Raw genomic sequence first — 13,880 nt, forward strand, 5'->3', positions numbered from 1 at the left:
ATTTATTCATCCTAACAATTTTACAGCTGCACTCCCTTGCTTATAGTGCATCTCTCTGCATGAGAAACCTCTTTTGTCATCCTTGCCTCTTGCTCAATTGGTAATTCTCCTGCTGGGATGGGCAGGAGCACTCAGGCATTGCCAGGGTGGAGATTAGATTTTCACTTTGCACTTTTCTGGTAGCTCAGAACGTTTAACTCGTGTGCTGATAATGCCATTATTTGTGTTTCACCTGCAAAGCCGGTTGGGAAGTGAAGAGTCCCCATCACTTAGCGATGTAAACCACAAGTATAGAATCATAGAATCATAGAGTCACAGAATGGTTTGGGTTGGAAAGGACCTTAAGATCATCCAGTTCCAACCCCCTACCATGGGCAGGGACACCTCACACTAAACCATGGCACCCAAGGCTCTGTCCAACCTTGAACACTGCTAGGGATGGAGCATTTACCACTGCTCTGGGCACCCTGTTCCAGTGCCTCACCACCCTCACAATAAATAACTTCTTACCTCTAACCTGAACTTCCCCTGTTTCAGTTTGAACCCATCACCCCTTGTCCTACCTCTACAGTCCCTGATTGAGAGTCCCTCTTCAGCATCCTTGTAGCCCCCTTCAGGCACTGGAAGCTGCTCTGAGGTCTCCACGCAGCTTCTCTTCTCCAGGTTGAGAAGATAAATACAAAGCATGATAAATAATCATATTTTATATCCTGTCAAGGAAACCAGCACAATTTTAAAAGGAAAATTAGAATGTTTTCTATAGCAGATTTTAGTGGAAAAGTGTTTTTTGCCCTGTTGTTAATCCCGCAATGTGGTTCACATTATCTATGGAATTCTCAGCTCTGTCGGGTTTTCAGAGATTTCAGTCAATAGGGAGCGGTTCAACTACTGGAAGCCAGGATCATCTTGAAGTGCTTTGCTGGGTCACAGCTCCCATTATTAAGATATTGGTCACACCAGCGCTGAGATCCGGGAATATTTCTTGTTCAGAAAACACCATTTTGACTAAAATTGTTAACTTTGGGGTCTAATACAGCTGCAGAAGGGAAATATATGACAACTGGAGGCTGTAAAAACAGAGTGGGATCACTGAACACATCTGGAAATGCTTTAATTACTGCACATTCAACTTCGAACTACTTGGTTCCTATGTAAACACAAGGCTAGTAATTAAAACACAAGCTTCAGCTCATGTGGATTGCTGTCTTTTAGCTACTGAGTTGGAGAAGGGAGGGAAAGAGAAGGGGTAATTTTATGTTTGTAGATTTGAAGGCCAAAAGGACTGTTTGATGTGACTGGATGTGTAGCAGACCACTCAGTTTCACCCTGTTACTCCTCTTTTAAGCCCCAAACCTGGTGTTGACAGATGTATATTTTCCTGAAGACACTTAGTCTTGAGAGGAGACCATCAAGTAATGATGTTACACCTTGGAGAGCAGAAGGAATGCTTGTTTAATGAGTTTTAAGAAAGCATAAAGATAATGTAAAGCTTTTCAAGTCCTTCTTTTAAACAGTCCGAGGGTGTATGACATTTCCGTTTGATTTGCAATAAACCAGTTACAAAGAGCCATGGTTTTACCTGTAGTGAATTATATAATAATTTAAGATGTGTTAATATAAAACTAATGGAGGTCCAAAGGAGATACAGTCAAAAAGCAGTTGACTTGGTAAATTTTTCTGAGGAATTACTTTGAGTAAGCTTGAATTTGCCAACTTGCCATGAAATCTTGTGCAGTTGGCTCAAGATGATAAATTAACTGTGCTGTAAAACTGTTTTAAGTACATTTCTGGTTTCATTAAGGCAGCTGCATGGTCATAGAAGGCTTTTTGAACAGTATTGGGGGTGCCTTGTCCACTGGCCATCATTTTGGGTGAGCAAGTCCTTTCTGTCTATAGGTGGCTGGGTGGCCTGTGTGAAGGCAGCCACAGCTCTCCACGACTGATGCTTCAGACCCCATCACACCACCTGTGGGCTGCGTGAGAGCAATGCCAAGCTGTGGATGATGTTATTGCAGAGCTTGTCTTGAAATGTGGAGCACTTTGGCTCTTCTGGATTTGCCTCTGTGCTCAGAGGATATCTCTGTGCTACACTGGTGGAAGCCACACCACCAGTACAAACAGGGGAAGTTCAGGTTAGATATAAGGCAGAAGCTCTTCCCTGTGAGGGTGCTGAGGCGCTGGCACAGGGTGCGCAGAGAAGTTGTGAATGCTCCATCCCTGGCAGTGTTCAAGGCCAGGTTGGACAGAGCCTTGGGTGCCATGGTTTAGTGTGAGGTGTCCCTGCCCATGGCAGGGGGTTGGAACTGGATGATCTTCAGGTCCTTTCCAACCCTAACTGTTCTATGATTCTATGCCTTTGGCTGGTTGACTGGGATGCTCACGATCAAGCTTGACTGAAGAGAGCTCTGTGGTTATTTAAGATTAGACCAATCCCTTTTCTAAGTGTTTCTTCTCTGCTTGCTGTGGAAGATGTTCAAGTAGCTAGTTATGACCCAATATATGGTTAAAATCCAGTGCATGGAGGGGGGGTGGAGGGGATACAAAGCTGGAGGGGGACTTTTTGTAAGAGCAAGTAGTGACATCACTGGAGCCAGGATGAGAGAGCTGGGCTGGGTCAGCCTGGAGAAGAGAAGGCTCCTGAAGGGGAGACCTTAGAGCAGCTCCAGTGCCTAAAGGGGCTGCAGGAAAGCTGGAGAGGGGCTTGGGACAAGGGCCTGTAGGGACAGGCCAAGGGGAATGGCTTGAACCTGCCAGAGGGGAGACTGAGCTGAGCTCTTAGGCAGAAGCTCTTCCCTGTGAGGGTGCTGAGGCGCTGGCACAGGGTGCCCAGAGAAGCTGTGGCTGCCCCATCCCTGGCAGTGTTCAAGGCCAGGTTGGACACAGGGGCTTGGAGCAAGCTGCTCCAGTGGAAGGGGTCCCTGCCCTGGTAAGGGTTAGAGCTGGAGGAGCTTTAAGGTCCCTTCCAACCCTAAACAATCTGGGATTTGATGAACGTTATGTAAGGTAAATCAGATTCCTTATTGTTGAAGGTAACTCCATGGTTACACCATGACCCAGCTCGTCCATCTATGGCTAAACCCAAGGAAGCTTCAGGATGGGCAAAGCCTAATTCTATGCAGAAAAGCAGCAAGTCTTTTAGGAATCAAATTGTCCTTGGAAAGTCAGGACTGAACAAGCCAAGGGGCCTGGACTGATGTCCCAGTGCTGCACTGTATTGCCAGTAGAAATGGAAAGAACTTGACTTCTGCAGTTTCTCTTCCGACTGCCTTTAGTTTCCTTCTGGAGTCTAATGTAGAAAACTTGAAAATTTGGGGAAATGAAGAAAAACCACTTTGTGTGAAATATAACCTTCGAGTAAAACCTGGAAAGTTTTAGAGTAACTATTATGACATTACTGCACCTTTTACTAATAAATATTCTGAATTATGTCAGTGTATATCAAAATGTATAATATTAGTAGTAGTGATTTCCAGCAATTTTAAACTTTACTGCTGGTACTTACAGAGCATTGTTATACTGAATTATACTGAATATATATAAAGATGCCATTTTCCCCAAGGTTTCTTCCAGAATGATGAAGATTTTCTTCCCCATTTGCATGACAATATGAGAGGATGTAACCTTTCTTTTTTGCAAGTCAACAATATTGATGCTTCTTATTTTCAAGTTAGTAATTTCCCTACCTGTTTTATCAGTGTTTATAAAGATAAAACATATGCAAGCGCTTCAGTCTGCAGCACTATTGCATGTGTGGGGCGTATTTGCATTACTGGGAAGTAAACAATTGGAAAGGAAAACAATACAGATAAAAGCAGAAGATACCATCGTGCTGTTGGGCAAAACCCTCTGAAGTCCTGTGTTCTGCTTCCCTTGCCTCAAAACTGATTTACTACAAGTGGAAAAGGCACAAAGGAGAGCAGTGAGGATCATAGAATCACAGAATGGTTTGGGTTGAGAAGGACCTTAAGATCATCCAGTTCCAACCCCTAGCCATGGGCAGGGACACCTCACACTAAACCATGGCACCCAAGGCTCTGTCCAACCTGGCCTTGAACACTGCCAGGGATGGGGCATTTACCACTTCTTTGGGCACCCTGTGCCAGCACCTCAGCACCCTCACAGTAAAGAACTTCTTCCTTATATCCAACCTGAACTTCCCCTGTTTCAATTTAAACCGATTCCCCTTCTCCTATCACTACAGAGGATGATAAAAGGTATGGCACGGTTTCTGTATGAACAGCTGAGAAGGAAACAGGAGTCTATAAAATCATGAGTGACAAGGAGAAGCTAAATAGGGAATAGCTAATCGTGGTTTCCAATGCAAGAGTCATTACACTGGAATAACAGGAGTATTTTACTGTTTAAAATGAAATGAAAAGGAGCCAGATGAGGAATGTTATGTATAAGTTCACAGGTTCTAGCAAAAACCTGACTCTGGACATCCTATATCCACAGCACCAAAGGGACTGACTGATAACTCTTCTGTAATACAGAGGTTGCAGTTTCAGTGTCAGATGTAGGATGTGAAGTAGAGGATCAACCAAGAAAACTATTGATAGTTGATATACTCCTGAGAGTATTTGATGAGGCTGTACTTGAAACTGATACAGGGAACTGTGTAACACAAGCATGTTTGATCAGAAAGAATCATCTTGTTTCAAAACCAACATTGAATAAATTTACATCAGAGGGTGAGATGGAAACCCATCATGGTTGAGACTGTGTGCTGGCCAGAGAATTATACACCTAACTGGTATTTCCAGTTCCAACTGAAGCATTGTGGCAATTCATGGCAAACGGTCTGAAGATAATCACATCAGCTTTAGAGGTGCTATGTCTTTTGAAATGCTTCAGAAAAATACAGGAATTTTAAGTGGATGCACTTAAAGATCTTAAAGAAGAGCCTAAAAGGAACTTCTGAGGCCAAAAAATGCAAAGTGAAACATAGAGAAAATCTTGAAATGTGTGAAATCTGATGAAAAATGCAGTGTGGACAAGAGCTTGTCCTGATCATAGAACCACAGAACAGTTAGGGTTGGAAAGGACCTTCAGATCATCCAGTTCCAACGCCCCCCTGCCATGGGCAGGGACACCTCACACTAAACCATGGCACCCAAGGCTCTGTCCAACTTGGCCTTGAACACTGCCCAGGGATGGAGCAGCCACAGCTTTCCTGGGCAACCCATTCCAGTGCCTCACCACCCTCACAGTAAAGAACTTCTTCCTTATATCCAATCTAAACTTCCCCTGTTTCAGTTTGAACCCATCACCCCTTGTCCTATCACTACAGTCCCTAATGAAGAGTCCCTCCCCAGCATCCCTATAAGACCCCTTCAGACACTGGAAGCTGCTCTGAGGTCTCCATGCAGCTTCTCTTCTCCCAGCTCAACAGCTCCAACTTTCTCAGCCTGTCTCCATACAGGAGCTGCTCCAGCCCCTGATCATCCTCATGGCCTCCTCTGGACTTGTTCCAACAGTTCCATGTCCTTTTTATGTTGAGGACACCAGAACTAAAATTAGAACTTTTTCAAGCCATGGGCCACATACATACAACAGTGACTATCTCTTAGTTTTGCTTATTCACCATGCCCTAGGATTGCTTTAGTGGAAAATCTAACACCAAACCCATCATCACTCATGTTAGTCTGACATGTGCCAGATACAGGATCCCAGCAATAATTGCAAGCAGGAACAACCTGCTGGTTCAGTGGACAAGACTTCAAACAAGTCATATTTGCTCACGGATTTGAGTTCCTCTCTGCCCAAAACCATGCAGAAAACCATCTGCTAAGGTCGATGTCTGCAGTGTGGACCCCACAATCTGATCAGAAGAACCCAGGGGTTCAAAACCCTGCAGTCGATCGGTGAACACATTGGTATTGCAGAGGCTCAGCTGGCTGCAGAGGATTAGGGAGATAGAAACTCCTAAGGAAGATTTGTGGGAGGATCTGAGTGCAGTTGCAAGCTATTCTGAGTAAGAGCAATAGGGTTATGAAACCTGCAGAAATAGCCCTAAAAGTAAAGTTAAAAATGAGAACGTTGCAGAGCTGTAAAGGAATGAGCAGAGGGACAGAGATGGATGGGCCTCTTAGAAGAGCGGCCAGCACACACGGTGCTTCTGGGAGCTCCTGAGAGACTCACTGAGTGCTGTTAAAACAGTTAAAGTGGAGCTGAATGTGGGTTTCTTTTTCCCTAAGTGCTGTAATACAAATTGCAATGTGAGCTAATTTGCTGCTGAAAAACAAGGGGTTGTGCTGTTACGAGGATATTGACTATTTCCAGAACAAGAAACAAGGTGATACTGCCCAGATATGCCCAAAAAGCAGCTGGGAGGCTTCTGGAGTTGCATTAATGTTTGGACTGCAACTTGACTTTTCTACTGCAAGTTCAGCATCAGGCTGCCTTCCTGATGGGACCTTTAGTGCCTTGGTTCTTTCTCCATCAAAACTGTAGCTCAAAACTTTCCCTTTGAGCATCGCAGGCAGGACACAGCCTCTGGTTTCCTCTATTCTGGTTGCAAGTCATGTAATCCCACTATAGGTGTCTACAGTGGAGGTGTTACTGGTTCTTTTAGCTTACCTTTGCAGTCAGAGGACAGAAATATGCTGCTTTGGTGGTGTCCCTTTGCACATCTTGCTGCCCTGACGTGATGCTGAGCTATATGGTGACAAGAAGATTTGTGCTGGACCAGATGTCATGTGGGAGAATGAGCACTCGTGTGGAAAAGATGAGACCCACAAGATACAAACTATGAATTCTTGAGATAGGGTAATATCTTCTTAAGTAGGACAAGTCCTGTGAGCTCAGCCTGAGACTAACCATCTATGGATCTTCACTTATCTACAGCCATAGCTGGTGAGATGCTTGTATGCTATTCACCTCCTTGTTATTCACCTCTTGACAATATGCATGTGCTCTTCAACTGCAAAAAGACACACACCACTCAAGAAAGAAGCTCAGGGATTCTCATCCCAAATTAGTGTGGAGCAGTTTAGCACACTCCATGCCCCATTAGATGTGCATTGATTATTTGGCTTTTGCACCATCAATATTCAGTCCATCAATGTGCAAATGCTTCCCTGGGAAATAAATATCCATAAATCATTTTGCTAAAACCTCCAACCAAAATAAGGGTAGATGATGCTGCTAAGTGAACTGTACAACTGATTGGAAGTAAGAGCTTCTGAAATAGCTTCTTGATTGAGAATATATGTCTCATTAATCTTTGAAACAGAACAGTATGAGCTGAGCACAAGAAGATAATGGAGTCCCTAGCAGCATCCTTGGCCCTGCCCTTAGGATGAGATGCAGTGCTTGGGCCTCATTAAACAAGTCACTGAGGAGAAGGTGTCATTTTTTGGAGGTGCTTGAAGTACCAAAGGCTATGGTCATTGAGGAGCATGACTGCCCTGCAGGCAATGGGATGCAAAGTGGAGATCATCCTCTTGCCCTGCTTGGTTGCTTCTCTCCCTGTAGGTGGCTGTGTTCTTCACAGACTTGTGTTTTTGCTACTTAACCTCCCCTTACACCCCAAATCTGCCCCTGGCCTAAAGCTCCTCAGTATTAGGGGTAGTGAGCTGAGGTTGGGTGATGATGTGGACCTTGTGCTGCACATCGTGCGGGGCTGGAGGAGCAGAGGATCCCTGCTTCCAACATGCGGTGGTTGAGGCACCCTTCCAGACAGACAGAGTTGCATTCGGTTCCTCTTCCAGTGGGTTTTGCATTTGGATTCTTCACTGTCCTCATTGTCTCAGGGTTAGTGGTCTCAACACCTGTCACTGAGGTTGTCCCGTGAGATGTGGGTGCATTGTGTTATCCGGCCTGAGGAAAAACATGGATTAACCTGTAGCCTTACACCAAGAGAGCTCCTGGAGAGACAAGGGCCGGGGCTGTGCTTCAGCAAACATTGCTCTTTTGTGTAGTGTTGTCTTTACAGCAGAGACCACAACCAGGTCATCCCTCTTGGGGTCACTCTGGGTTCTTGATCACTCCTGGCTCTGAGTGTTTCAGCTGAAATCAGAAGTGAGATAAGCTCCATCCACAAAACATCAAAAAACCTGGTGTCTAGAATAGCCATTGAGGCACCCAGGTTTGGGTAGAGGGAGAGGAGAAGCTGGCTTATTACAGCTTGGATGAATAAATACTAGCACTGCTGTGTATAAGAGAGGACACAGCATCCTCCCAGAATGTAAATACAAGTAGGACTTGGCACTGTCATGGGAATGTTTAATTCCCAGTTGGAAGTAATGTGTCAGAGGTGTTTGGTGGTTTTATGCTCCTTTCTCATCCTATTATAAGGCCAGGAACACTTCTGAACCACTTGGTCACCTTGCGACTATCTCTGTCGGCCATAAGCTCCCATGGCACTGCCAACAGCTCATAGGAGTCTTGGCAAGCCAGATGACTTGCCTTTCATTCCCATTTACATCAATGAGTCATGTCATCTTTGGCTGGTTTGATCACTTTGATGTTTCCTCACTCAGGTCCTTGCACTCCGTAGCCTAAATGTGGTATATACATCAAATTATTGACCTCTGTGCTTGCTTGTCCTTAACATGAATTCAGACATAAACACTTTACAGCTTAGTGCAGAGCAAACAAAGCCAGGTTAGAAGAAGAGCTGAAACTTTTCCTCTCTGTGTTTTTGAAGTGTGGTTTAGCAAACTCAATTCTAATGTCTTTAGTAAAGCATGATGCCAATAGCAAAGTCCTTTGAACCTTAATGACTATTTCCCACATACGACTGGGAAACTCCTGCTATTTCCACTTGAACAGGGAGTTTGGCAGAAGGCTTTGGTGGAAATAGATGACATATTCTGATTATAACCAGCAAGGGATAAAATAAGGATCTTCTAAACCAGACTGAAAGCTGACTGCTCTGCAGTGCAGCCAAGAGGCTAATGTTTGATGAAGGATGCCTGCAGTGCAAGCCTGTTGGGCTATCATTTCTTAAATCATAGTGGTTTGCTTGATTTGCTTTGGAGGGGAGAGAAGGGAATGTGTAAAATTAATGTCAGCAGACCCCTGGTCTCTAGCAGCAGAATGGGTTGTAAAGTGCGTCTTTGCTGTTCTCCATCTTCCCTCTGGAAATGGAGGATATTCTTCTCCCTTTATTGCTGGAAAACCAGTTTATTTTGCGATTCATCACCAGAGTTTTTTCCTCCCTTTCCTTTTATTTTTATTGCCCTGTGATGCCATGTTGCAAAACCATAGCATTGTCTCTTAGAGGTCTAAGTGCCCCATGGGTATTTGTACATAGACATGTTTGCTATTCTGCAGGATTCCGCTCGTTACCACCATAAAGCATTTGACCCAACACCATTTCTTTCTTAAAATGGCCTCTTTCAGTACTTCAGCCCTAAATGTGGCTCTGAATTTGCTGATGCCATCAATTACAGTTACAGATCAGGCCATGCTTCCAGTTCATGGCCTCTTTGTGAGCTCTTAAAGAACCCAGGAGCAACTGGACAACATGGTGTGTCTGGTAGATCAGTTTAAGTGTGATGGAGGACCTGTCTTCAGTCATGCTGCAGCACAGGGTGTTGAGCTTGAATGGAAAGGAAATAAGCAGAGACCAGGCAGAAACACTGGATCAAATCGTGCAGGTGATGAGGGTTTACATCCATGGAGTAATTACATCCACTGTGGGCTCTTCTCAATCCAGGCAGAAGAGTGTGTGGTTCTGCATCAGGATCAAAACATCATCTGGGGCTTTTCCACTGATTTCAGGAGATTTTAGATCATCATGGGATTAAGACTGCATCTTCTTCATGTCTGATGGAGATACCTCTCCTTTCATTTTCATTCATGTCCATCAGGCCGGGGATGTCAGGATACAGGGAAGGGAAGGGAAGTTCAGGGCACTTCAGCCTGCTGTAGAGTTGGCCAAAACTTGCCAGATTCAGAAGGAACATTCATAGATACTTCTCATTTGAGTGACAATCAATGTAACAGCACAAAAAAAAAAAGCCCCAACCCTGCAAATATCTAACATTCAACCATTCTTTCACCAGTTGTGAAAACACTGAGATTTGGGGAATTCTCATCAGAAATTCTAGGGGAAAAAAGGAAGGGGGGGCTGTGATTCTGGGGGGATGTTTTTCTATCTCTGTAATTCCTGTTGACTTAAGATCTTCTTATTTTAAGATCCTTGTTCCCTTCCCTACTGTGAGGGGAGATCTCAGCTCAATGGCATCGGATACACCCTGACACTGCAAAGCCACATTCGAGGAAGGACCATAAAGGCAAGGAGGGGGACAGTTGGTCTTGTTGCTGTTCTCCTCCCTTGTCAAAGCCTTATTTCTACTGATTTCATTGCTTTTTGAACCTTGTGGTTTGCTGGATGTGCAGGACAGGGTCTGCTGAGGACCTGCAGTCTCCATCTGATGTCCTCCTTGACCTCCTACGAGCCCTCTCACTGCACACCCCATCCTCCTCCTCCTCACCCAAGCCAGTTAGGCAGTAATACCCAGCACAACAGGATTTGGAAGGCTGCTGTACTAACAGCAACCACAGCATTGCCTTTGTTTGTCATAAATCTCCTTTTAGCTAGTTTTATTAAGGCTCTTGGGCTTAGGTGCTGATAAATTAACATAAATTGCCATCTTATTAATGGCTCCCACTCTAATCTTCCTTGAGATGAGAAAGATTGGGGTGAAAATTCTCAGCAGAAGTTTCATTTGGTGGCAGGTTGTTTTATTATTATCCTGGTGTGGTTGGTTTTACTTTCTGCCTTATTGTAATTAACTAACAGTGGAGAAAGTCAGCCTTGCTGTGTCACTTGCAATTGCTAGGGTCCAAGCTGCAGCTGTAATTTAGAGGGCTGGAATAATCACATAATTACTCTGCAGTGATTACGGAAGACTTGCATGGTCAGTGGATGAGAGAGATTAAGTGGCAGTGGGAAAAAGGATGCAGACATATGTTGCTAGTTAAGTAAACTGCTTTATATTAATCTGAGCCCACACAGGGAAAGTGCCATACTTATACCACAGGACTGGATGCACAAAATCCTTGTCCAGACTGCGGGGGGCATAAAGCCCTGGTGTCCTGGTTCCAGTGAGTGGGAAGATTAGTTTTGAAAGAGGAAAATAGGCAGCAGGAGGATTAAGTCCTGGAGGTAATCTGCTTTACTTTGCTTTGGCATTGCTAAAGCAGCTTTGTATGCATTTTCCTTGGGATGGCAACTCAGATCTGGTGAGCAAATTGGTCTGCTCACCAATGCAGCCTTAGCAGCCTTACATGCATTTGCCTTGGGATGGCAACCCAAACGTGGTGAGTAATTTGGTCTGATGGCCAAATCACGTTGCTCTTTGTTGTAACAAGATACTTTAAATTAGTCCTGCATGCTTGACAAGGCAGGTTGGAGGGTCTTGACCCAGGAGAGGTTTTCCCAAGTTGTTTCCCATGGATAGGAAGAAAAGCGATTTATTGCTGTTCCTGATTCTCCATTAAAAGAAAGCCTGAACATTGAGGTTGTTTGTGTCAATGAAAAAGGGATACTGGTGAGATTGCAAAGGGATGCTGCAGCCCTTCTTTCCATGTGAGAAACTGTTAGGGGCATGTTTGTTCCCACCCCAGCTGGGCAAAGGGGTCCATCAAATCAAAGTGTGGTGTGGGCTCATCATTCCCATTTATCTGCACTGGGGCTCACCCATGGGTCTGATCCTCCATGCAAATGTATGTCTTAGCTGAACGGGTGTGTGGCAAGTTTAGGTCCAAGGTGGCCTTGGTGTCCAAAAGGCATTTATAGGCACTATATTGGAGCTGTGTTCTCCAGACATCGTTGGCTGCTGCAGGGTGAGGTAGCATAGAATCATAGAATAGTTAGGGTTGGAAAGAACCTTAAAAGATCATCTGGAATAGAATGGGATAGGGTAGAGAGGAGTGCAGTGGAGTGGAGTGGAGTAGAGTAGAGTAGTGTAGAGTAGAGTAGAGTAGAGTAGTGTAGAGTAGAGTAGAGTAGAGTAGAGTAGAGTAGTGTAGTGTAGATTAGAGTAGACTAGTGTAGAGTGGAATAGAGCATTTCAGTTAGAAGTGACCTACAGTGATAACCCAGTCCGACTGCCTGACCAATTCATGGCTGACCAAAGTTACAGCATGTTATCAGGAGTATTGTTTGTTGTTATCAAACACAGACAGGGTTGGGACACCTCTCTAAAAAGCCTGAAGATGTGAAACATCCCCTCCATGCTTCCAGCCCTCTCCTGGCTCCTCTGCTCCTGAGATGATTTCCAGGAGGGTAAATCCAGTTGTGGAAGTGTCCACCTGAAGCTGCCATCAGGGATGACCTGGTAAAGCACTAGGACAGTGCTTCATTGAGTATGGGATGTTCCAGCCACCGCACAGAGGTGACTGCTGGAGAGGTTGGCAAAGGCCGTGTTTCCCAAGGAGGTGCTTTATTTATCTGCAAGTTTAGGGCAAAAAAGCTTCCAAAGAGATAAAAATCGTGCTTTAAAACGTTGTTGGATGGCTCCCTTGGTGTGGAAGGGAGGCTGTCTGAAATCTGCTTCCCAAACACCGCTGTGTTATCAGTTGCACGGGTACAGTGTACATGAGGTTAATGAAGACAGGATAGGAAGGGATTAGTAGCAGTCTGCAAACAAGTTTGTGCTAAGTGGCTTAGGGTTCATCCTGTCCTGCTTCTAAATACTGATTTCTGCTGTTTTCACCTTCCAAAACACATAAACTGTTGATTTTGATTAGTAAATGAATTTATACAGATAAGCTTTAGCCATCTGCTAACAGGAAGGTGTGCTCCACCACCTCATCTTTTGACATTCAGAACTGAACTTGTGGGGTTTTGGTGCAGGGCGTCCATGCTGATGTGCATCTGAATAGCCAAATGCAACCCCATTCCTAGGTATCCCATCCATGATATGAGAGTGTGTAGCACATTTCCCTGCTCTGAAAAATCTATCCCAAGTCCTATAATTCATGCTTGTTAATTCTTGACAATGAACATAGTACTACTATGTAGAAAAGGATGAAGAGAACTGAAGGGCCCCTTAGTTCCCACTGCTTTGTCTCTCTTTCTGCAGATCCTCTGCAACCATTTAGATCTGGAGTAACTAATAATAGAAGAATAACTATATATAACTATTCCAGAAGAATAGAAAAGTAACTAATACCAGAAATCAACTAATGCTGTGCTGGCACAGTTCATAGGGAGGAAAACAGCATTTCTTCAAGCTGAATCTGGATCTTGGCTTGCAGCGATTTTCTTACTTCAGTTTTCAATGAGAAAGGGCAGTTGCATCACATCTAATATTCAATGGGAAGCCTGAAAATATTCTTAAACCCCATATCCAGCCTTCTGCATGCCCTGGGCCCTGCTTGGTTTGATTATCCAAATCCACCCAAACCCTCAGCCACACAGTAGATTCAGAAGCAATTTAAGAGCTCATTACCTCTAATTTGTTTTTAATTCTTCTCTCTGAAACCCAGAGGGCTGCTAGCAGTTTCAGAGTGATTATGGGGGTCTGCCTCTGGTAAGTAAAACTCCTTGGATGGAGGCGGAAACTTATTTGTAGGACATAGAGGGCGTTTCATGCTACCGCTTCCAGACTGACTCCTTGCAGCATCCCATTCAGGTTGTGCGTATGCAAGATAACAGCAGTCGACAGCCTACAAGTAACTCAGACATTTCCCATTTTATTAAGACATTTGGGGCCTATGAGGTTTTCTGTCCTTTGCAGAAAGGGATCTGATTGCTTGTGTCCTCCTAACATAGGCTTTCAGCACCTTTGTCTACTATGTGAAGGAAGACAGTGCATCAGTGACATACAGGAGAGGGCCCTAGTTGACCAAATGATCCTCTTCTGATCTGAACTTGGGTCTTCTCCACTCCTAAGGTCAGGGGAAGATCTCCACCTTTTACT

The sequence above is a fragment of the Neopsephotus bourkii genome, unplaced genomic scaffold (genome assembly GCF_033783945.1).
Source record: "Neopsephotus bourkii isolate Nb327-2 ecotype Australia unplaced genomic scaffold, CSIRO-AGI_Nbou_v1 NB_1825, whole genome shotgun sequence".
Taxonomy (NCBI): domain Eukaryota; kingdom Metazoa; phylum Chordata; class Aves; order Psittaciformes; family Psittacidae; genus Neopsephotus; species Neopsephotus bourkii.